Consider the following 26,452-nt stretch of genomic DNA (forward strand, 5'->3'; position numbering starts at 1 on the left):
AATTGTTAATTTAGCAACAGAAACTGTTTACAATTATAGTTTATATTTAACATCGAAGGCGAGCGGCGGCGGCGTGTTGACAATCTTAATGCAAAATCATCGCACTGCTCCACTATGAAGAAAACTGAGCAGAGGGTTACGAATCTTGTCAAAGAACAAAGCGAGATTAAATATAAAATAGAAGTCTTAACTACCTCTGCTCAAAAGACCAACAAAAAAGTTGAAGTGCTTGAGAAAGACGTGCAAATCCTAAAAACTCATGGTGGCGAATTGGAGCCAAAAAATAGCTATGAAGAAATCATTAATGAAATATATGAGAGGGATCATAGACGCAAAAATATCATAATTAGCGGCATACCTGAAGGCCAGTCTACTGATGCAAAAGCACGCCAGGATTCGGACAAAAATGAAGTATTAAAAATTATCAAAGCAGTTTCTGCAGACTGCCCGTCTCCTGTCAGAACTATGCGTATTGGCAAGTATAAAGCCGGGGTGAACCGCTCCATAAAGATATGTTTCCAGTCCCAAGAAGTAGCTGTCAATATTCTCCGCAACAGAGCAACTTTAGGAAACAATAACATAAAAATTTTTGCCGATCAAACGCCATCTCAGCAAACTCACTACAAAAAACTAAAGGATGAACTGATCCGAAGGACTTCAGATGGCGAGGAAAATTTGCGCATAAAGTATAATAAAGGTATACCAAAAATTATAAAAGAAGAGGTATCAAAAAAGTCCAATCTTCATGTATCAAAGAGTTAGATGTAGAAGATGTTACATACCAAGTCACCAATATATATAACGACATTACAACTACAAAGAAATCTTTAAAAATGTTCTACGCCAATGCCCGTAGTATAGTAAAACGTGGTAAATTTGACGAACTGCAATGTGTGTTACAGGCATTTTGTACTACAATTCATATTATAATTTTAACAGAAACCTGGTTTACGTCCGAAGACCAGGCAAAACTGTTCCAGCTACAAGGATATACACATCATTATAACAATAGGCCTGGGCGTGGTGGTGGAGTATCGATATTGGTATGTGACAATCTGAAACACTACCTTGTTGAAGAGTTAACCATCAATGACAATCACTTTATCTGGGTGCACCTAGAAAAATTTTCAGTTGACATTGGAGGCGTTTATAAGCCTGGTCGTACTAGTGTCGTCAATTTCTTGGAAACATTTGCCGTCCAATTAAATAAGAGAAAGCGAGGCATATTGATGGGAGATTTTAATTTCAACCTATTAAAACCGAAAGATAATTACGTAAGCGATTACATGGATACATTAGAAGAGGGAGGCTACAGAATATTAAATAAAATAGATACAGAACATTGCACACGACAAACAACAACCACAAAAACGTTAATAGACCATGCAATCACGAACTTGAAAGAAAACCAGTTTCACCTAGCTATTGTAGACTCGTCGATGTCGGATCATAAGCAAATATACCTAGAGATACGAAAATGCCAACCAAATATAGTGAAGAAATCAGAGTATGAAGCAATTGATTACGAAAAACTGTATAAATCAATGGATTATATCGAAGCACAGAACGAGAATAATGATAGCTATATGGTCCTGGAAGAAAAACTGATACAAGCAATTAAACAATCTAAAATAAATAAAATCAAGTTTCTTAATCCACCAAGACAAGATTGGATCAACAAAAACATTTTGGACAAAATAAATCACAAAAATACCTTATGGAATAAATATAAAACAAACCCTAACAACAAAGAAGTGGAAAAAGAATTTTTAAAGGAAAGAAATTTAGTAGCTGAAAATATACAGAGAACAAAAAGTCAATATTACCGGAAACAATTCTCCAACTGTGTAAACAGACCAATCAAGATGTGGGCTTTGATTAATGACCTGTCTAAGAACAAAATCAAAAAGGTTTCTATTCCAGCAAAATTGATAGTCAACGACGTCCCTATTACAGATGTTCAAAAAATGAGTGAACAATTTAACGGTTTCTTTTCGTCCGTTGGGGCCATATTGGCTCAAGCGATACCTGCTCAGTATCATAATAACAAAGTGTTTACCACGGCAAACCACACTGATCTAGCTGGAACTACATTATCATCTTTTAGACTCACAACACCTACAGAAATAACTAAAATAATTGATAACTTAGACTCGAATGTTAGTGCTGGTTTAGATGGAATCACCACAAAATCATTAAAGTGTGTGAAAAACCTAATAGCTGAAGAGTTTAGTCGGTGCGTAAATAATTGTTTAGAGCAAGGTGTATTTCCGGACAGCCTCAAAATTGCTAAGGTAACGCCTATTTATAAATCAGGTAGTCGCTCAGATCCAGGTAACTACCGCCCTATTTCAGTGCTACCTGTTGTTTCTAAGATATATGAAAAGATTATTTACAGCCGTCTAGAAGAATACCTGGATAGAATCAATTTTCTCTATGAAAGGCAATATGGCTTTAGGAGTAAATCAAACACCTTATCTGCGACGGTAGACCTTGTAACTGAAATCAAAAACAATATAGACCATAGCAAAGTTTCTTTGGGAATTTTTATTGACCTTAAGAAGGCCTTTGACACCGTGAGCCACGAGATTTTGTTAAATAAGCTAAATGACATTGGTATTACTGGTACTGCTCATAAAATTCTTAAATCCTATCTTTATAATCGCAAACAAGTTGTTAAGATTGCAGAATCAAAAAGTAGCCCAAAACCAGTTACATTTGGTGTTCCACAAGGGTCGATTTTAGGACCTTTACTGTTCTTGATATATATAAATAATATCTGCAAACTTGACCTGAAGGGAAAATTGTCATTATATGCCGACGACACCAGTTTATTCTACTTTGGACACAAAATTGATTCTATAATTACAGATGCCCAAGGAGACTTGGATGCCCTTAATATCTGGTTCCAGTGTAATCTCCTCACTGTAAATGCAGCTAAAACTCATTACGTAATTTTTCGAGCCAAAAATAAAAAAATACCTGATTTTCTACCTTTAAAACTTAACAATATAGTAATTGCTAGAACAGATAGTGAAAAGTACTTAGGTCTAACGCTAGATGATCGCTTAACATGGAAATCACATATTAAAAATGTAAAATCCAAATTAACATCACTCACTGGAGCACTTCGTGGCATTATTAGATGTCTACCATTAAATGTACGATACACGATCTACAACTCACTTGTCAAACCACACATAGATTACTTGGTTGAATTATGGGGATCAGCTGCCAAAACAAATATTAAAGCTATACAAATTGCACAAAATAAATTGATAAAAGTGTTGTTCAACTACGACTATCTGACTTCCACTGACATTCTATACAAAAAAATTAAACTAATGAATATTGCACAGACATTTCGATACTATACCTGTATTTTAATAAGAAAAATTTTAATGAAAGATATACACACTACATTAACTTTCACGAAAAAAAGTCAAATACAAACCAGGCATCAGTTAAGATCGGCAGACAACTTAATGTTGCGGTGCCCACGAACTAATTACGGAATAAATAACATAACCTATCAAAGTGTAGACTTATATAATAAATTGCCTAAAGATATTAAAGGAGCCAAAAGTATGCTTACATTTAAACGATTACTGAAATATCACCTGACTAATTTGGATAGTTGCGTGGATCACAGATAGATTGTCAAATGCTGCTTTTTAAATAAAGATAGGTCTTAAACTACTAAACCATTCTCTTGTTCTAGGGAGAAGCATCAGCTTGTTTTCCAAATGTAAAAACCAGCTATTGTAAGGTATACTATATTTTTCACATAGTTGTTAAGACGACATAGTTTTGTTATTCCATACAAATTCCATAGCAATTTTTTTTTTTTTTTTTTTAGTTTCACCGTTTTGTAAGACTAGCTACATACATACATACATACATAAACTCACGCCCGTAATCCCTAGTGGGCAGAGCCACAAGTAATCAAAGACAACTTGTAGCCACTGTTGATACGATGTCGTAAGCTGGATATGATGAACCTTATGACTAAGACTAGCTAATTTGAATATAACTAAATAATATACCTACTAAAAAAGTAAATGGCGAATTAAAGCTAAAATTATATACACACACATATATACATATAAACTAACTAACCATACTTATAATTAATTAAATAATCTATCTATTCCATCTACGATGCAACTACGCTCGGCACTTCCAGTTTACACTAGATCCGTGTGCTTTGCTCGTTGAATGAGTAGTGCCTATAACGCTTCGCACAATAACACCTCATGCAACTTATTCGTCAACTACCTACCTCGTTTATTTTTATAGTAGAAAATAGAAATATTGTAATTCGTACGCTTGTCTCAAACACATATTAATATTAAAATATTTTTAAGTTTCTCATGTAAGTGAATTGTCCGGAGGCCCCGGGTTCGAATCCCGGTGGGGACATATCACTAAAATCACTTTATGATCTTAGGACATTACAGGCTGATCACCTGATTGTCACGTTAAGCTGTTGGTACAGGTTACCACTTACTGATGTAGTACGTAGTCGTTACATGAGTCGTCTCAGGGGCCTATGGCGGCTCAATAATAACCCTGACACCATGGTTGATGAGGTTGGTCATCCATCTCACAACCCACACGATAGAGGAAGAATATGGAGTGGAATTAAAAAAAATAAATTATATTTATTACTTAGATACATTATTATTCCATAATACAATGTAATGGCAGAAGCATATATAATAATAATTGTTGCTTGATATTTGGCTCAATATTACGTACGATGACATATTACGATCAGTATTCGTTACGATGTCACTAACACCTTGTATTGTTTATGAAGTAGCCTGAAGAATCCCTCATTGGTACAAAAGGCTAAGGTACTTATTAGTATGGACCCCGATACCGACCCCGCCGGCGTGGTTGACGATTTCCGCTATCGACCCACTAGAGTCGATTCTTTCAAATATTTTTCCTCTCAGACGAACGCCCTGAAACGAGGATCGCGCCCAACTTGGCACCCTCAGACCTGTTGTCTTAAACGTTGTACCGGGAGTCTTCAGCGCTCCCCTATTGTCCCGCCAAGTATTTAATACCATCTGCGGCAAATCTACTATAAGTCACATCAAAAAAAAATGAATAAAATAAAAAAAATCAATTAGTATGGATTTAACTACGCTGACTGTACTTAAATTATACTATGTCGCACATAGGTTGACGTAACCCCACGACAACAAACATTGACCAGACTATTAGCACTTAGTAAATTTTTAATGTAAACACACTCTTTTTGTAGACAGGTTGGTCATTCCCTTCAGACTTATAAAATGTTTTCTTTTTTAAGCTGCCGTGGTCAAGGTTAATAATAAATTGGCTATTTGACAGTTTTCGGATATTTTAAAAATTAACATAAAACATTACATTAAAAGCCTATCAACTGGATAGGGTATGGAGCATCGCACTGCTCCACCGACCATGGGACCAAACGCTTAACGTGCCCTCCAAGGCACGAAATTATCGTACTTTTTCCGACAACCAGGTGATTCAAGCCTGCAATGTCTTTACCAAATAGAACATTTTTAAAAAAGTGAAATATTATAGCTCTTAAAATATTTTATTGTCTCTAAAATTGTTGCAATAAAGAAATAATTAAATAAATAAATGCATTAAATGTAAAAAGTAAATAAATGTTTTATATACTAGAAAAAAAAATATACTACCTACTACAAAAATTCTCCACTCGCCCTCTGCCTAACCTTTCGGGGATACAGGCGCGACGCTATACTACCTAGTAATACCATTATGGATATAGCATAACGGTCTGGGACGTACTATTTTTTGTATATTAAGTATTTTCAAAGTAGGTCGGACGTGAGTGACATGGAAAAAATAAAACATAATCCCATTGTGTCGACGCATGATTCAATTAAATCCCTTGCTTCATCACGTCTTATCTGGAAAGTGGTTTGAAAAACAAGTTATTTTCGAACATTATTATGTTATATGCTTCCACAACGCGCAGGGCTAACATGCTCAACGTAATAAAATTACATACATACATACATACATAAACTCACGCCCGTAATCCCTAATGGGGTGGGCAAAGCCACAAGTAATCAAAGACAACTTGCAGCCACTGTTGATACGAAGTCCAAAGATGGATATGATGAACCTTATGGTGATAAGGGATCAGCCTATCGCCCATAACATTAGTCCATCATGTTAGAGGACACAATCCCTCTGTCGGTTTTTACGACAGAATAAAATAAAAAAAATAATAAAAAAAAAAACACAAAAAAAAATTATCACATGCTTTCTTTTTTTTTTGAAGTGATTTATTGTAGATTTGCCGCAGATGACATTAACTACTTGGCCGGACAAATGGGGAGCGCTGAAGGCTCTCACCCGGTACAACGTTTCAGACAACAGGCCTGAGGGTACCCAGTTGGGTGCTTGGCTCAGGGCGTCGTCTGAGAGGAAAAATATTTGAAAGAATTAATCGACTCTAGTGGGTCTGTAGCGATAAGCGCTGAATGAGGGAAATCGTCGACAACGCCGGCGGGGCGGTATCGGGGTCCTGAAGTGTTTGGTGTCGCGAGCTGATTGGCTGCCTCTATGGCTAGAGTAATCAGGTCGTCGGGATCGTATATTACGTCCTTCGGACGCCGATACTTTTCAGTACCGTAATTATCACATGCGTCACACGAGATTTTGACAGCACAACATGACTTATTTGGTTTCACATATTAGCAGCAATCGACAAAACGACATAATCATAGCATCAGAATCGATAAAACGAACGTGACAAAATTTGTTACCCCTACTGGTTTTACACAGACACTACACATTGACGTTAACGTACACGAAGACTAAAGTAAGACCGAGTGGGGTATATACGCCGTGCAGGCGAGCCAGCGCAGTTAATTACTGCGAGACCAAATATTCGAATCAGACAAAAAGAACGTCAACGTCCTATTTCAAAATATACACTAAACAACGGTGCGCGCGCTGCCTTCACAATTCAAGTCTAAACTATATTCGAGGGGGGTAAACCTAACTCTGCCGCTAGTTAGGAGCGGTGAGTTGTCGTTCTTTAAGTAGTATTCCTTATTGTATGGATGTCTAAGGTTCTAGACAGACGGACCGCATTCCAACTGCAATCCAACCGCAAATTGGAGTTCAGATGCAGTTTGAATGCAATTGACACCGGTCAACTGTGAACCAACTGTGCAGCACGACTGCACGCCGACTGCAATTGAACTGCAATCGGACTGCCCGTTTAGTTTGCAGTTCTATTGCAGTCGTGTCAACTGCATTCAAACTGCATCGGATCTGCAATTTGGCAGTCGGATTGCAGTTGCAATGCATGTCTGTCTAGAGCCGAGACAGGTTTATCTTAAAATATAAACTTAGATGATCTATACTTGAATTAGCACCAATCCCATCTAACGCCTGAGATATGAATAGTTAAAGCATGCCCCGTCCCGTTTTAGCAAAATAGACTTTGTATGTAGCTTATTGTAGCTTATATGGAATTAGGAACAGAGTTTCTATTGCCATTTCGTTCTAACAATTTTTTTAACGAGTTTCGATTCTGTTTTTACTAAGCCGTGAAAACCGTGTTACAATACGGGTGTTGTTCTTAGTCACTCTCACTTCAGCATAGGAAACGTATAACTTGAATAGTCAGAAAAATGTGAAGTAATAAATAATGTGTTACTACATACATGTGCAAAATTACATTCCTCAGAAGACAAATGGATGCGGGGTAAATTACTTCGCACTCTACATTTTATTTCACCTCGTTTGTATGGTGTGCTTTTTATTTGCACATTTTGAAATAAGGAAAAGAGACAAAGCATGCATCACTACATAGTATAAAACAAAGTCGCTTTTTCTGTCCCTATATCCCTATGTATGCTTAAATCTTTAGAACTACGCAACGGATTTTGATGAGGTTTTTTTTAATAGATAGAGTGATTCAAGAGGAAGGTTTATATGTATAATAACTTCTATTAAATAATGGAGAAATAGTACCTACTGTTATTTTTATTTTTTTTTATTAAAATAGGTTTGCTCTTGACTTCGTTCTTCGCTCTTGAGTTCGGTTATTTTTGAGGTTTTTAATGTGATATTGTAAATAATTTCATTTTTCTCTCAGCATTTCACCCGAGCGAAGCCGGGGCGGGTCGCTAGTATATTATAAAAGGATACCTCAGAAAGTAACAATACAAAACTTATACAAAACGGCAATAGAGTACAAAACTGCCTATTTCATTCACGAGGTGGCTGCGGTCGCTACTGTTGAGTGTTCTTAAATTTTAACAGTACCTCATACTATTTGTGGTCCGCTTGCCTAACCTAACAGATTTGACACGTATAGTTTTTTCAGAAACGTAAACCAGCCCAATCTGCCCAATACTGGTTAGGTCACATACCTCGGAAACGCATAACATTACACGATATAGATTCAGAAATTTTCTTAAAATGATGAGTCTTCAAACTGCGTGTTAGATAAAATTTCATATTGATTTTGGTCAATTTATTTTTAATATTATCATGATGACACTGTGAGCTAATCCTACTAAAAAGTCGGTTTAGCATTCTCCATTCTTGTCTATCAAAGGCCAATTCTTTCACTTCTTTATAAGACACGAATTTCACCTTCTCTGTAATGTGTTCTAAGTAAACCCTTCTTGGCTGCCCCCTTCCTCTCTTTCCTTATAGCTTCCATGATGTTATTTATACGTAAATTCGCCGTGTCTTATTAAGTGTCCAATCATCTTGGCTCTTCTGTCCTCAATAACTCTCAATATTTGCCTCTTTTTCCTAACTCTTACTAGCACTTCCTCATTAGTAATCCTTTCAGTCCAACTTATACTGCTTATACTAAAAAGTATTAATCTTCTATTTACAGAATGTAGTAAAAACGCGATTCATATTACAAATTTACATTTTATGTACATCTCAGCTTAGTTTTACTACATTTTTTCCTTCGTTCCCTAAGGAAAATTCTAGAAACGTGCTGCGCATAATTTATCCAACACAATGCACTTTTTCATACTCCTTTGATTACAAAAGGGAAATAATAAACGGAATACCCTTTTTGCTGCAATCGGGTAAAACAAAAGCGGTAATATTGCATTTTTTTCCATGCTGGAGAGATGGCGAGTAAAAAGAACACGTTCGGCTAATTGGGTCCTACCCGATATGATGGGCCATTGTTATGGGGTGATCACCTGTCACCATACATTTCATGATTTTGTAGCAGTTTCCTTAAAAGTATATTTGATTTGATTTGATTTGTGTGTTCTTCTTCTTTGCGAGTCGATGGCGATCGATACTAGATTTTTGCTGACCAATAATGGGACGATTTCTCACATTAGGTAAGCGCTTATCGCTATCGACCCACTAGCGTCGATTAATTCTTTCAAATATTCTTGTGTGTTATGATACTGTAATATTCCAATTACATCATGGCGGACCATTCCTACACGTTGGGCGCATACAGTGTATGTTCAGTTCCAATTTCCGGCCACTTCAAGTTCTTATCGCCATTTCGTGGCCCACTGACAGGTCTCGTTAACGCGACGCCCGCGAATCGAATTGCCACTTGATTTTGATTTTATCGGTACATTTTTTGTAATTAAATAAATCAATAATACTTTATAGCACATCGACATATACACATGACATAAACATACGAATAAAAATAAGCACAATAGACGGCCTTATTGCTAAACAGCAATTTTGCTAAATCATTGACCTCCTGTGTACAAACTGTCCGAAGGACGTACTTACCTAATATACGATCCCGACGACCCGATTACTCTAGCCATAGAGGCGGCCAATCAGCTCGCGACTCAAACATTTCAGAACCCCGATACCGACCCCGTGGCGTGGTCGATCGACCGAGTAGCGTCCATTAATTCTTTCAAATATTCTTCCTCTCAGACGACACTCTGAGCCGAGGTTCGCGCCCAACTGGGCACCCTCAGGACTGTTGTCTGGAAACTGACAGAGCGCAGCAGTATCCATTCATTTTTCCCGAAAACAGTAGCATGGAGAATGCTACACCGACAAGAGCGTGGCTCTTAAATTAGTGAGTAAATGATGTTCTTTTGATCAAAATTATCATAATCTGCCATAGATAGTTCTGATGTTATTTAACTAAATGCTGCCTCCGTGGTCCAGTGGTTTTAGCGTTAGGCTCACGATCCGGAAGTCCTGGGTTCAAATTCGGGTGGGGACATATCACGATAAATCTCTTTGTGATCCCTAGTTTGGGTAGGACATTACAGGCTGATCACCTGATTGTCCGAAAGTAAGATGATCCGTACTTCGGAAGGCGCGTTAAGCTGTTGGTCCCGGTTACTACTTACTGATGTAAGTAAGTAGTCGTTACATGAGCCATGTCAGGGGCCTTAGGTTAGGCGGCTAATCCACCTCACAAGTCACACGATAGAAGAAGACTGAAGCGGCCAGAGTTGCTACTGGCAAAGTCGGTGTATTCCACGTTGAGAAAGAAGGAGATAAAATCAAGAATTTTACTCTATCCTTACTCCTTTCATTCTATATTGTCTGTAACTCTTTCCTTGAGAAGATTTAGGGGATTTAAGGTAAGGACAATTTATTTGTCTGAAATTCATCTTTATTTTATAAATTACAAAAAGTCAAATAATCCAACTTAAAATTACTTAACCTAGAACCCACTCCGTGTCAAACCCGGCCCAAAAGTGCCCATGACACTAGCAGCGTTACCGCGCTGGATTGCCACGGACAACCTCTGAGCCAAGTAAGACCCGGAGCGGGGGTCAAGGGGGGGGCGGGGGGGGTTGTATTTGTTTGCCAAGACATAATAATGGGGTCTATAGTTACACGCCCGCCCACTTCTTATAGGCTGTTTTGTTTTTATTCAAAGCTTTCCAGATGATACATTTACCCATAAATTGTTATTTGTTTGTTAGATGGAGTGTTTTGTCGTCGACATTGTTGCTAAGGAAGTCGGATAGAATTATTTCCACTTATCGATTGATATAGGAGTTAATAGACGTTTTTAACCGACTTCAAAAAGGATGGAGGTTATGAATTTGACCCGCATGTACGTAATATTGTTGTCATCATCATCATCGCCAGCCCATTAACGTCCCCACTGCTGGGGCACGGGCCTTCCCTATGGATGGATAGGGAGATCGGGCCTTAAACCACGCGGGCCCAGTGCGGATTGGTGGTTATTAACGACTGCTAATGCAGCCGGGACCAACGGTTCAACGTGCCTTCCGAAGCACGGAGGAGCCCGAGGTGAAAACTTTTTTTTTGTGGTCACCCATCCTATGACTTTAATATTGTTGTATTTGCATAATATTCGTATAATACAGGGTGTTAGTGTTGGCAATTTCAAAAGAGGAACGTCACGTCCGTTTTTAAGAGAAAAACGTTTTGGCGGGTGTTCCTTTTTTTTTTTTTGGTTTTCCCCGAAGGGTAAGGCAAAGGGAACTATGCCCATACAGCCATGTCTGACGTATTTTTTTTCTTGATGATTAATGAAATGATGAAAGGTGATGATGATGAAACCTAAGCCCCCACCCTCGGAGTAGACTCCTACTCCGAACCCCAAACGAATTAACTCAAAAGTCCGCATAAACTTTTGAGTTATGAAGCGGCTTCCCGGCACGAAGCGAAAATAGGCAGATACACTTTGTTTATTGAATACTCCAATATAATAACACTCGCGAATGTCTTCCGACTAACTTAATGCGATCATTAACCACAAAACACCACTTCGTATTAATTATTTAGATTACTCAATGAAGAAAGCAACTGTCCCGTTCCCGTTTCCCGCCGAAAAGCCTGGCGGGTGTTCCGTCTGGGACTACGAAGAGAAAACAAGTGAAGACGATTCGTGGACAGAAGCGAAAACTGAAAGACTAGTTGCTGTATTCTTTTGTATAATATTTCTTATTATAATTTGTAGTAATAATATTTGGTTTCCGTAATAAGAGTGATATTTGTAGTACTCAAGGCTTTTTGGCGGGAAACGGGAACGAGACAGTTGCTTTCTTCATTGAATAATCTAAATAATTAATACGAAGTGGTGTTTTGTGGTTAATGATCGCATTAAGTTAGTCGGAAGACATTCGCGAGTGTTATTATATCGGAGTATTCAATGAACAAAGTGTATCTGCCTATTTTCGCTTCGTGCCAGGAAGCCGCTTCATAACTCAAAAGTTTATGCGGACTTTTGAGTTAATTCGTCTGGGGTTCGGAGTAGGAGTCTACTCCGAGGGTGGGGGCTTAGGTTTCATCATCATCATCTTTCATCATTTCATCAATCATCAAGAAAAAAATACGTAAGACATGGCTGTACGGGCATAGTTCCCTTTGCCTTACCCTTCGGGGAAAACCAAAACAAAAAAAAAATATAGTACTCAACGTTTACTGATTAAAACTGGGTATGTTACTAATATTTACGTTTTATTGTAGAGTTTGCTAACATTAGTGACATCGTAACAAAATGTTTGAGGGATGAGTGAGGAGAGAGATTTTTCCGTCGTAAAAGTATGAAAGAAAACAATAAAATTATCATGAATTTTGTGATTTTCTGTCATTTTCTTATCCGCTGAAACGGAAAGGGACAGATGATTGACAACCGTTTAAAATCGGCATCTCGCTCATAAGCAACCCGTTTGACGTGTGCTGTCAACTTAATAATTCTGTCGGGTTATTGGCGAATGTAAAATTTTTGAAGGGTTTTTTAAATTTCTGCCTAAAATTGACGTGTTCAAGCATGTACGCTTGATACGACATGACAGCTATAACTTAAAATAAAATTAGGCGGAGTCTGCAAGAATCAGGACCATTGTACGGCCTTCCACGTGGACATATTTAGCACCACTGTATTCAACAAAATTATAAACAAAACGCACCACACGCGCATTTCTTTAATACGTACATAGATGTAATTTATATGTACAAAATTATTATTTCTTAATTAAAACACACTACCGGGTTCTCATCACTTTAAAATCAGGGATATGAGATCCCCGATACTTCACCTCTGTTGCAAGTGCCATGATCACGGGATGACTAATGAAAATGGAGTGGAGTACTTAGATCCATGATTTTCCAAAGGCAAACATATCTGTCTATCCTCCTCTGCCGTAAGTTTCTACATTTGATGTCACATAACATGTGAACTCGCAACAAAGTACCACGACAATTCGATTTTTTTTATTACTGCTAACTTTTTAATTGACAGATTTAGAAGTCGGTTTATTTTTTAATTTATTTATTCACTTTATATAGTTTTAAGGAGCCGTAACAGCCCAGTTGCCGTACGCTTGCCTCTCAATTTGAGGTCGCAGATTCGAATCCAGCACAGGCCTAAACTAATGATTGTCGAATTTGTTTTCGAATTCATGTTTGGATCATAAATGATTATCACGTGCTCAGCGGTGAATTAAACATCCTGACCCACAATCCCGAGAAATGCATTTTAGAGGAATGTGACCTAACCTGTATTTGGCTGGTTTTCAAGGGAAAACCAGCCCAGCCCAGGCCCAGAAGCCCAGACAGGCAGTCGCTTCTGTAAAAAACCGGTCCTATCAAATCTTTAGGTTAGTTAAGTGGACCCTGTGGAAAACAGGATAATGGTAGGGAGATAATTTTATAATATAGTATTAAATATTGGTAGATATGTTATTATTAGCAATAAGTTTCCAGTACATCCATCATATTACACGACGTACTTCCTCACCCATCTATTATAACGTCCAGCTAAAGTGATTAATAATATCCTCCGAGGTATAATGGTCCGAGTGTCAGAGGTTCGATTCCCGGTGGGCACATTTTGAAATAATTTCGTAAGGCTGGCGCTTGGTTGCCAAGAAGAACAGGCGTAAGACTGCTGTTGGTGAGGTTCGAATTTTGTACTCAAAAAGTTACTAAAAAATTGTCGCAATTTGTTCTAAGAAATGTGATAATTTGGTGTGAATTCGTCAAAACATGTGACAGACTGGGGACATTGTCGAAATCACTTTGTGAGACTGTCCTTTGTTTGGTTAGGACTTTTCAGGCTTGAATCACCTGATTGTCCGTAAAAGATGATTCCGTTGGGCACGTTAAGCCGTTGGTCCCGGCTATTAGCCGTGAAAACACCTCCACCAACCCGCATTAGAGCAGCGTGGTGGAGTATGCTCCATACCCTCTCCGGTTGATTGAGGGGAGGCCTGTGCCCAGCAATGGGACGTATATAGGCTGTTTATGTATGTTATGTATGTGACAGACAATGCAGGCCAAGGTTTTTCTAACTAGCTGTTCTCTGTAACTATGTCCACGTGGAAGGCCGAACAATGGCCCTGATCCCTGCAGACTGCTACTAATTTTATTTTAAGTTATACCTGTCATGTCGTGTTAAGCGTACGGTCACGAGTACTAATATGTATACACTTTGAAACCATGTCACATTAGCTTTTTAGACAAATTAAACCGTAAGTCTCAATAAAATGTCAAATATGATAGTGCGACAGGGTTCTAAAGTGGGTACATAATATTGCTCATGACTGTACGCTTGATTTACGGTGGTACATAATGGCGCTGATTCCAGTACACACCATCTAATTTTATTTTAAGTTATACCTGTCATTTTCTTATCCGCCGAAAAGGAAAGGAACGGGTAATCGACAAGCATACAACTTATGGAACATACGTCAAATTTAGGAAGACATTTAAATAACCCTCACAAAAATGTATGCTTTCAGCACAGGTTTGCAGTACAAATTCAAAAATATCTTTATTCAGTAGGTAACATAGTTACACTTTGAATCGTCAATTTTACATAACGAACGTCTCACGCCTAAAACTACTGCAGCTTCTCACAACCTGTATACTATAGCCGGGGAAAAGAAGCTGTAAGAAAAACCTCGGCACAGGGCCCTAGACGTTCTTTAAAAAAATAAAAATAAACATAAAATATTGGTATACAATTGAGTAATTTAGCTGCCTAATATCAGTTCTCAGACAGTTAATCCCATGCATTCATATCTTCTAAATAATCACTAACTTTATAATAACCTTTTTTGTAAAGTTTTTGTTTAACTACTGTCTTAAAACAGTTGTTACAGTGCTGAGTTTACAGCACAGATTAACCAGTTTGCATAACAGCGAAATGCCTATTTTATTCGCCCGAATTGAATAATTCGTGAATGAATGAATATTAATTCACGAATTAATTTTAAAATTCACAGTTGTCAATCATCCGACCCTTTACTTTTCGGCGGATAAGAAAATGACGGGCAAGTATAACTTAAAATAAAATTAGGAGGTGTCTGCAGGAATCGAGGATATTATTACCTTGCATACTTACAATTTATGAATTAATCATATCATTTTTTTTAAATTTTTATATTACCTATATTAAGCAGGTTATATGTGCAAACGCGTCGATAAAAAAAAAGTTTTTTTTTCTTAATTTGTAACTTCTCCGGATCGTTATTTCTGCTCCAGGCTCAAAGAACAACGGGAATTACATTTCATTTACATTAATTTTAATATTAATGACATAATTTGATCTTAAATTTTTCCCGTAATAAATTTTTAGAAATTGTTGTAGTTAAAATATCATAAAACTCGTTAATGAACGAAACCAGAACAATAGTTCATTAAAAGTCTTTCGGAAATTCAAAAGAATAAAAAACTTTCAATGTAACTTCTTGAAACTATCTGGATCTATACATACATGGATAAATCCTCGCCCGGAACCCCTAATGGGGTGGCCAGAGCCCTGTGGCTCTGTAGCCACACACATATATCCCACCCACGTTGATTAATTCTTTAAAATATGTATACTCCTCTCAGACGACGCCCTGAACCCTCACACCTTCGGTCTTACATTTTTGTGCCGCGTGAAAGCTCTCAGAGCTCCCCTTTTGTCCGGCCAAGTTAATGCAATCTGAGGCTAACCTAAAATAAGTCACGTCAAAGAAAAAACCAAAATGTCGCCAAAGTTTCTGAAATAGCATAAAGTTGTTTGCCACTAATGTGTAAGAGTAAGAACTCTTTTGTCAATGCGCTAACTTTTGCAATTTCCTTAACAGAATAATGTGTGTCTGGGAAGTTTTAATGAATAATGTCTATACTGTTTTAATGCTTTCTAAACTGAGTCATTTGGTCCTGTGGCACACCCACCAGCTTGCTTCTCAATCGGGAAACGCCAGTTCAAACCCCGGTACCGGACACTTTAATTTATCTTCAGTGCAGTTTTCACTAACACAGTTGGTTCTACTATTACAAACGGCGATACGGCTCACCACCTATCACGTTGGTCTAACAGAAATCTCGGTGAGGTGTGGGTACTCCTGACGTACCTCTGACTGGTATTTGAGATATAGACGTGAGGCTTATGTTATGTTATGTAATGTTCTATTTTCACCTGTTAACGGCCTCCGCGGTCCAGTGCTTGAGCGTTGGGCTCACGATCCGGAGGTCCCGAGTTCGAATCCCGGTGGGGACATATCACAAAAATCACTTTATGATCCCTAGTTTGGTTAGGACATTACAGGCTGATCACCTGGTTGTCCGAAAGTAAGATGATCCGTGCTTCGGAAGGCACGTTAAGCCGTTGGTCCCGGTTACTACTTACTCATATAAGTATGTAGTCGTTAGACGAGCTATGTCAGGGGCCTTTGGCGGCTTAATAATAACCCTGACACCAGGGTTGATGAGGTTGGTAATCTACGTCACAACCCACACGATAGAAGGAGAAGACCTGTTATCGCTAACAGCCCATTAGGGTCGATTAATTCTTCCAAATGTAAGTAGTACTCATGGTCCTCTCAGATGACGCCCTGAGTCTGTGGTTGTGCCACTCTCAGAGCTCGCCATTTGTCCATAGCTGTTAGTATACAAAACAATATATCCTAGATTACGTGTAAAAGCGAAATTTTAAGCTGAGCGAAGACAAACAAGTTAGTTGTTTTACCATTAACCCACATAGGGACTATACAGGGAGGACTGAGTGACGTCACCTCCCGAACACTTCCGGTCACTGACCTATTTATAACACACTGGAGTGTGAATCCTTAATGTGTCTGAAGTCGAGACGTTTTACAACTAACGCCGACGTTTGAAGTCCTTTCCAGGTTGTATTCCTCAAAAAAAAAAAAAACATAGATGACACTGTACAGTCATGAGCAATATAATGTATCCACCTTAGGACTCCGTCGCACTAACATATTTGACATTTAGTGAGACTTACAGTTCAATTTGTCAAAAAAGTTAATTTGACATGGTACCTAAGTGTATACATATTAATGCTCGTGACCGTACAGATTTAACGTGATAATTACCTATTCTCTCATGGCTCGGGGTACATATTAATTCAAAAATTCAGGGTGTTCGTGACATCGTAACGAATACGAAACGGGATGATTCAGACCATGATTCTGAGTTGATATCAAGTGGAATTTTCCGGCGCAAAATGCATGATTTTTTTTATATTTTTTTTTATTACTTTTACTTCTTGATATAAACTCAAAATAATGAGCTGAATCAGTCCCCTCAATATTCGATCCGATGTCACTTACACCTCGTACAAGTACATGCAAGTAAGTATGGGCGTTAGTGACACAGTATCGAATATTGAGGGGGATGGATCAGACCATGCTTCTGAGTTAATATCAAGTTGAATTTCCTGTCGGAGAATTCATGAAAATTTTTGTGTATTTTAAAATTATTTTCAGGTCCATACTTTGCGACGGAAAATAATAATTCCACTTGATATCAACTGAGATTCATGGTCTGAATCATCCCTCAGTATTAGTTACGATGTCACTAACACCCTGTATTATCGAATTAATATGTACCTCTGATGTGTTTCTTGTCACGAGCTGGCCACCTCTACGACTAGAGTAATCGGGTTATGAGGGGGGTTAAAAATCGAAGTAATTCATAAAAAAAGCAATACTTAACATATTTATACTAATAATAAACATATTTCACATTTGTTTGCATTGCGCACTTACTTTTATATACGCAAATGTCAAATTGCAATATTGCTTTATAAGATGAATTGCGTCGACGTGGCAGTTTTTACCCCCTAAATTGTATATTAACGTCCTTCGCGCGTTGCCAGTCCAGTATATAGTATGAAGATCAGTGGTCCCGGCACACATAGGGTGTTCAAAGTCAATATTAGTCAAGGGCTGTAACTTTTAATGAAGTAAAATGCCTTTTATGTGCGGACATCAAGTACTCGGAGTTATAATTAATAAGATTCCAAAAAAATATATAATAAGATTCCAAAAGCCTTGCAAGACATCACCGATTTAAAATATTCAAAAGAAGTTTAAAACAGTACCTAATTGACAAATAAAAAAAAGTAAAAGGTCACTGACCGACTGACTCACTCATCACAAATCTCAGAAACTACAAATGCTAATCTCAAACTTTGCATGGGGATGCCTTTTAGAACGTAGACGCACACACGGACAGGATTTTCTGAAATTCATCCCCCAAGGGATTGAAAAATTATATGAAACTTCTAAAGTTTTAATAGGTCATCTACATTTTATCGCGGACGAAAACGCTAATACCAGCTAGTAACTGATATGGGTGGTTTTCTTCTTCTATCGTGTGGATTATGAGGAGTACCAACCTCATCAAGCCTGGTGTGGGTTACTATTGAGCAGCCAAAGGCTCCTGACATGGCTCATGTAACGACTACTTACTTACATCAGTAAGTAGTAACCGGGACCAACGGGAATTTTGTCGATTGGTGTTAATATGTGAACTCAAGTAAGAATGTCGTTCTGTCAATATGCCAAAAAATCACGTGTCACGCATGTTAAGGAGAAAAACAAAATTATCGATTTCGACAAAATTTATTGAATCGATAGATATTTTTTTCACGCTGTGCATGTTTGTTAGCCCTACATGTCAAAATATGTGAAAAGAAAGAGAAATTTTGTTGAAGAAAATTACATCAGCATGTGATTCATCAATAAGGCGCTAACGTTGTTTTAGATATAATTCAAATTCAAATTATATATTTCAGATTAATATCCATAATTATAAGTATAAGTACAACAGATTAGATTAGATAAATTAAAATTAAATTATATATAAAATCAAATAAAATTAATATTATTAATAAAAATGAAATTACACGAAATAAAATAAAATACATTGGTGCCCATTCGGGTGCACACAAACCCAACCCAAATTCAGTTCGACAGCTCCCAAATGAGTGCCGTCCTGCACTTACAATAAGTGCAAGAAAGGGATAGAGCTAAGGCGAGAATAACTGTCAGTTAACTGTCAGTACTATTCAGGGACGGAGGACAGGAGTGCTAGTACGGCTTTGAAATGGACTACTGTGGGCGCCATCCTACTCGCGTCAGACAGAGTACTGCGGGGCGGAAGGCAAGAGTGAAACCACTCCTTATAAAGTAGAATGGAGGATGGTACACCGACGTGATGAAGGCGAGAATATGTCTCTTAGCGAAAACTGGCAAACTGGCAACCCTAGTGTCAAGACACCTTATTGAGTTACTAAGTGGTCGAAATTAATAAGTTGGCTTATTGAATGGTTGTTATTATTACCGGTTCCCCACTGAGAAAAACTTGTTGCTGACAAACAGGCAATTTGGTACAGTAATCGTATTAGAGAACAGGGGTGGATTTAGAAAACAAACCTGGCTAGATAGTTTTATCCATAGCATCATGCCTTGTATACAGGTGTTAGTGACATCGTAAAGAAAACTTTAAAGGATGATTCAGACCATAGTTCTGAGTTGATAACAAGTGAATATTCCGTCGCAAAAGTATGGAACTGAAAATAATTTAAAAAAAAACTATTTTTTACGAATTTTCCGACAGGAAATTCCACTTCATATTAACTCAGAATCATGGTCTCAATCATCCCCATCAGTATTGGTTACGGTGTACTAACATCCATAGGTACGTACTTGTCCGGCTATCTGCACGTACTTGTACGGGGTGTAAGTGACATAGTAATGTATACTCAGGGGAATGATTCAGCTCAATATTCTGAGCTAATGTGAAGTGGAATTTTCCATTGCAAAAGTATTTAATTGAAAACGGAAAATTCCACTTGATATTAACTCAGAATCATGGTCTGAATCATTCCCCTCAGTATTCGTTACGATGTCACTAACACCCAGTATGTAGTGACCGTCACAACAGCCGGGCACTCGTATGCTGCTGGCGTATTTTAAATTGAAATGTTGCTGAATAATTGCTGCCCACATAATTCCGCCTAGTGCCTATCACTAGGCATTTGTTTCCAACGTATTTAATAAAAAAAAATAACATTATAAGGTGGCCGGCGGTCCTGACGTCAGGATGGCCGGTCACTCGGCGTGTTTAGGGCTATAGAGGCCAAGATACAGCTACTATGGCTTTGAAACAGACTGCTCTGGGCGCCATCCCACTCGCGTCAGACAGAGTACTGCGCGGCGGAAGGCAAGAGGGAAACCACATCTCTATTTTTCCCTAGAAAAGTAGCATGGAGAATGCTACACCTACAACGTGGCTCTTAAATTAGTGATGAATATTTAGGGTATGTATGTTATGTAGGTGTGTGTAGGAAATGCGATAACGTATTTAAATTTACCATCCAAAACTCCACATTGATTACTTTTAATTAATGTTAACGTCATCATTAATCATTCTGGAAAATGAAGCACACATCTCATATGAAGATTAATTACATTATCACGAATAAGATAACTAAGTGCTTATGAAGACGACAAATTTGTACATAGGTGTGAGATTGCAGGTATGTCGTCTGAAAGAGTTTTTTTTGCCAGTAGCACACCCGGTCACTTAATACAAACAACCTCGTTTTACACAGACACTATACATAGACATTATCAACACGCGCAACTGTGTGTGTGACGTCTGAAGACTGCCAATTACAATACCTAATTTAATCGTCATTATTTACTTAGGTAGGTAGTGCTACTTACGAAAGATGTTTTTTTTATAATAATCAGTTATTATTTATTTATTTATTTACCACATATTATTTAATTACAAGAAACAAGAATTTTTTAAAAATGAGGGTTCAATATTATATTATATAAAAAAGGCTTACATATGAATAAACACTTGATTTAAAAAAAACATTGAACTAATTAACTTCACATTATTTTTACATTAAGCACTAATTAGTCAAAATTTATATTACTTTTTAACTGGATTGAATTTCACTTGACTACTGCGAGGTTGTTGAATTTATATAAGGGCAAGAAATAATTGTATCCACCTACGTTCAATTCCAGAACCTATTGCGCGAGCATTAAGTTTACTTTTGCTGGGGGTTATAAAGGCCACATCGAAGCAATTCATCTAAGAAAGCAATATTGCAATGTGACATTTGCGCATATAAAAGTAAGTGCTCCTAGCAAACAAATGTCAAATGTCAAGCTTTCATAGATGTTTTTTTTTTGTTTTCCCCGAAGGTCAGGCAAAGGGAACTATGCCCATACAGCCATGTCTTACGTATTTTATTTCTTGATGATTAATGAAATATGATGATGATGAATGATGAAACCTAAGCCCCCACCCTCGGAGCAGACTCCTACTCCGAACCCTAAACGAATTAACTCAAAAGTGCACATAAACTTTTGAGTTATGAAGCGGCTTGTTGGCACGAAGCGAAAATAGATAGATACACTTTGATTATTGAATATTCCGATATAATAACACTGCCGCGAATGTTTTCCGACTAACTTAATGCGATCATTAACCACAAAACACCACTTTGTATTAATTATTTAGATTATTCAATGAAGAAAGCAACTGTCCCGTTCCCGTTCCCGCCAAAAACCCCTTTCATAGATGAATTGTGTCGATGTGGCCATTTTAAGCTCCCTGAACAAAAATCACATCCGAGTGAGATTTTCAAAACAGTCGCTTATGTGGTTTTCAATATAAGTCGACGAAAAATTATTTCTTACTCCCTCTCTGGCTCGACCCACGTCATTCTATCCGACATATACTATTATAATATTTCCCCTTAATACGATATTGAACATGTTTTCCTTGAAGAGAAGAATGATTAGGGGATGAGTCCGTTCTGTTTACGTTGTTAATCAACATGTCAAGTCACGCCTGTTGTCCTTAACAGGCTAGGCTGGTCAAGACATCAGTAAGATATTATCAGCAGATCGACAGGGACAAATACAAATACACACATACACACACACAAAACACAGATCAACAGGGAAATATATATATAATAGCACGACATATATATGTCGTGGCCAGATCTTATTATAATTATTATCTTAGAATTGATCATTATCTTAGAATTCATGATTTTTTTTTTGACGTGACTTATTGTAGATTTGTCGCAGATGGCATTAACTACTTGGCCGGAGCCATTTCATGATGGGCTCGATTATTTAATGAAATGGTCATATTTCGGGAAATAGAACATCATTCGTTGGCCACATCATGGTGTAGTTTGGCCAGATCAATGAACACAAAACGTTTAACGATATGAGCAACTAAATGCATGATTATTTCATGATATGGCCAAACGTTGGCAATCATATCGTAAAATTAGTAACTTTATCCACCGGTAGTGGCGCTGGTGTCGATTATATTTAAAACTTGATTGATATTATAATCGATGAATCGATGTAATTGTACAATTTTCCATATCGATTAGGTAAATAATTTTGAACCTAAGAAATTAATCGACTATTCGCATTTTTATTACACCACATAGCATGGACACTGCCTGCATTAACGATATGCCCAAACGTTGACAGAAATATCATTAAACGTTGACGTTTTAACGATATGGTCAACTTAAGTAGACTATTCCATTTATATAATAAAGATCACGATCACAAAGTGATTTTTATGATATATCCCAACCGGGATTCGAAGCTGAGGCCTCCGGATCGTGAGCCCAATGCTCAACCACTGGACCATAGCGGCCGTGAATGTTTATAAGTAAATAATAAAATGACGTAATTACCTTTGACTCTTTTCGTAGTTACTCGTTCTATTCGAGCGCGCCAATACCACTAGATCTGTAAATAATAAAGATCATAATTAATAATAAGAAAACGAAGGAGAAGATCATAATTAACGAGGGACTTTCTGGGCTACATTGAAATGAAATGAAATGAAATGAAATGAAATGAAATGAAATGAAATGAAATGAAATGAAATGAAATGAAATGAAATGAAATGAAATGAAATGAAATGAAATGAAATGAAATGAAATGAAATGAAATGAAATGAAATGAAATGAAATGAAATGAAATGAAATGAAATGAAATGAAATGAAATGAAATGAAATGAAATGAAATGAAATGAAATGAAATGAAATGAAATGAAATGAAATGAAATGAAATGAAATGAAATGAAATGAAATGAAATGAAATGAAATGAAATGAAATTTAGGAAAAAAATCTAACCTAACCTAACCATACTACAAACGAGACAGATCACCATCATCTCCCTAGCATTATCCCGTTTTCACAGGGTCCGCTTACCTAACGTGAAGATTTGACAGGTCTGTTTGTTTAGAGAAGCGACTGCCTGTCTGACTTTCCAACCCGCGAAGGGAAAACTAGCCCAATACAGGTTAGGTCACATACCTCCGAAAATGCATTTCTCGGGAATGTGGGTTTCCTCATGATGTTTTCCTTCACCGCTGAGCACGTGTTAATCATTTATGTTCCAAATTTGAATTTGAAAACAAATTCGACAATCATTGGTTTAGGCGTGTGCTGGATTCGAACCAACTGGACTACCATGGCTCAAACAAACGAGGTAGATATTCAATACAAAGTTCTTGTGGGTACGTTACGAGTTCATGGTTGCCGTGAAGTCTTCATATCATGGAGTTATATAACCAATTACAGTTCAGTATTGTCACAACGGATCTTAATTACCTAAGCTTAGACGGCAATATAGATAAGTTTAAGTGTTGGTTTCACCGCAGACTAGGATGGTAAATTCTATACTTGAGGGCTGGGATCGTATGTGACAGGTTATCTGAATTAGCTCATTGAATTGTAGCAGTTAGGTGAAAAGTCGCCCATTGAATAACTGGTCTGCGGGCCAGTTTACAATTTTTTTTTTTTAGTAGTCTACTCGTCTGAATTGTTTCATGAAACTGGGCCAGTTAACTCCGAACGAAGAGTGAAGCTGAAGGTGTATTTTTTCTTTCTCCACATATAAAATATTATTTAAGTACAACATTGTAGGACTCTTCATTCTTCGATCGGAATAAACTGTCACAGTCTCATGAAACCACCAAAAGATATTCAATCGAAAGAGCATGCGATTGATGCACTGAAAGATTCACACCAAAACCACTCGTCATGTATTTGATTGCTTTTATTCAGTTCAGGGGGATAAAATCTCGCTTAGGGACGGTACTGAAAAGTATCGGAGTCCGAAGGACGTAACATACGATCCCGACGACCGGATTACTCTAGACATAGAGGCAGCCAAACATTTCAGGACCCCGATACCGACCCCGCCGTCGTGGTCGACGATTTCCCTCAAACTGCGCTTATCGCTATCGACCCACTAGGATCGATTAATTCTTTCAAATTTTTTTCCTCTCAGATGACGTCCTGATCCGAGGTTCGCGCCTAACTGGGCACCCTCAGGCCTGTTGTTTTAAACGTTGTACCGGGTGAGAACTTTCAGCGCTCTTTATTTGTCCGGTCAAGTAGTTAATGCCATAATCTGCGGCAAATCTACAATAAGTCACGTAAAAAAGGGGGATATAAGGGCCACATCGAAGCAATTGATCTAAAAAAGCAATATTGCTATTTGACATTTGTTTGCATTACGCACTTACTGTTGACGACAGGTCGACATGGCAATCGGGGCATGAGGTGAGCCGCGGAGGCGGGGTCGCCCCGCACACCCGCACAGTCCCCGCGGCGTCTTAGTCTTAGTGTCGCACGAGTCCGTATCGACCGCGTTTATCGATTATAATCTCGCTCACATAATTTATTGAATTAGAAATTAACATTAACACAAAAGAAAAACAATAGATTTAAAAGAATAATATTTTAGAAATAAAATTAACGTTAGATGATTCAGATGAATAAATATTAACTTAAATGAAAATGTGGTATTATTTTATTCACATTTTGTTACATACATAATAAAAATATATCGATATTGAAAACGTCACGTCACTAGAGAATTGCCATGTTGACCTGTCGTCTACATTACTTTTATATGCACAAATGTCAAATTACTTTATTAGATGAATTGCTTCGTCACGGCCTTTTTAACCCCTCAGGACTATGTTAAATAGATTATACTTGCCAAATGAAGGAAACATTCAGATCTTAGATAGAAGATCTCAGAAACTCAGAAAAGCTAAGGTTTTTGAACTGAGTTAACTCATTGATGCGTCGGCACGCCACATCACTAATTCCTGTGAGCTGGATTTAATTGATCCTAGGAAGTTTCAGAATATCAAATAATATTAAGCAAATATAATCTGGTTTTGCATAATCAGTCTCATGCGGTTACGTACGTCGTTCATTATGCAAAATTAATTATAATTAATAATTGTTTCTTGATGGAATATCGTGTAAAGAAAAACAACGGATTGAGTTGTAACTCTGCGCCCCGCACCAATTCGTAGGCGCCGACCTCAGCCCCTCTGGGTCTTACTTTAGTCTTAAATAAGTAAGTGTAAATCGCTAAGCGGGACAGCGTGCAGATTGTTGTCTCGCTCGCACTTAGGCATTCTTCTTCTTATCGTGTGGATTGTGAGGTGGAATACCAACTTCATCAACCCTGGTCTCAGGGTTACGATTGAGCCACCAAAGGCCCCTGACATGGCACATGTAACGATTACTCACTTTCATCAGTTAATAGTAACCGGGACCAACGGCTTAACGTGCCTTCCGAAGCACGGATCATCTTACCTTCGGACAATCAGGTGATCAGCCTGCAATGTCCTAACCAAACTAGGGATCACAATGTGATTTTTGAGATATCTCCCCACGGGGATTCGAACCCGGGGCCTCCGGATCGTGAGTCCAACGCTTAACCACTAGACCACAGAGGCCGTTACTTAGGCATTTGAAAGGTTTGTTTTATTAGAGTTTCATTTGGCCATGACAAAAGCATTTATCCTTCTTAGTAACCTTGACACCTGAGCTGACGGGGTCAGTCATTGACCTCAATATTGTAGTATGTAAACCTAATCGGAAGGGATGATATAATAAAAAATAATAACATACTCACGCTCGTGTAACGTTGCACAAAAGCGAAGAAAGGGTCCAGAGCACAATCTATATTTCATATCAAAGCTCTTTTAATACAACGATGGGACCCAAATCTCATATTCGGAAATCACTCGACGAATGTTATTTATTAAGGTTCCCCACGAATCCTTCCAACGGTTTTAATAAATAAACAAATTTGAATAAAATATCTTGAGGGTTCAGAG

General features: G+C 37.8%; 1 protein-coding gene across 1 annotated transcript in view; it reads right to left on the reverse strand.

Moving 5' to 3' along the window:
• LOC126378123 (sex peptide receptor) overlaps positions 1 to 26,452 on the reverse strand; it is a 366,368-nt gene that overhangs the window by 288,338 nt on the left and 51,578 nt on the right. Inside the window, exon 2 of the mRNA XM_050026308.1 lies at positions 22,991 to 23,045. The gene's annotated coding sequence lies outside the window, so the exon portion shown is untranslated. The remainder of the gene's footprint in view (positions 1 to 22,990; positions 23,046 to 26,452) is intronic.

Source organism: Pectinophora gossypiella, chromosome 25 (genome assembly GCF_024362695.1).
Source record: "Pectinophora gossypiella chromosome 25, ilPecGoss1.1, whole genome shotgun sequence".
In the NCBI taxonomy this organism is placed as follows: domain Eukaryota; kingdom Metazoa; phylum Arthropoda; class Insecta; order Lepidoptera; family Gelechiidae; genus Pectinophora; species Pectinophora gossypiella.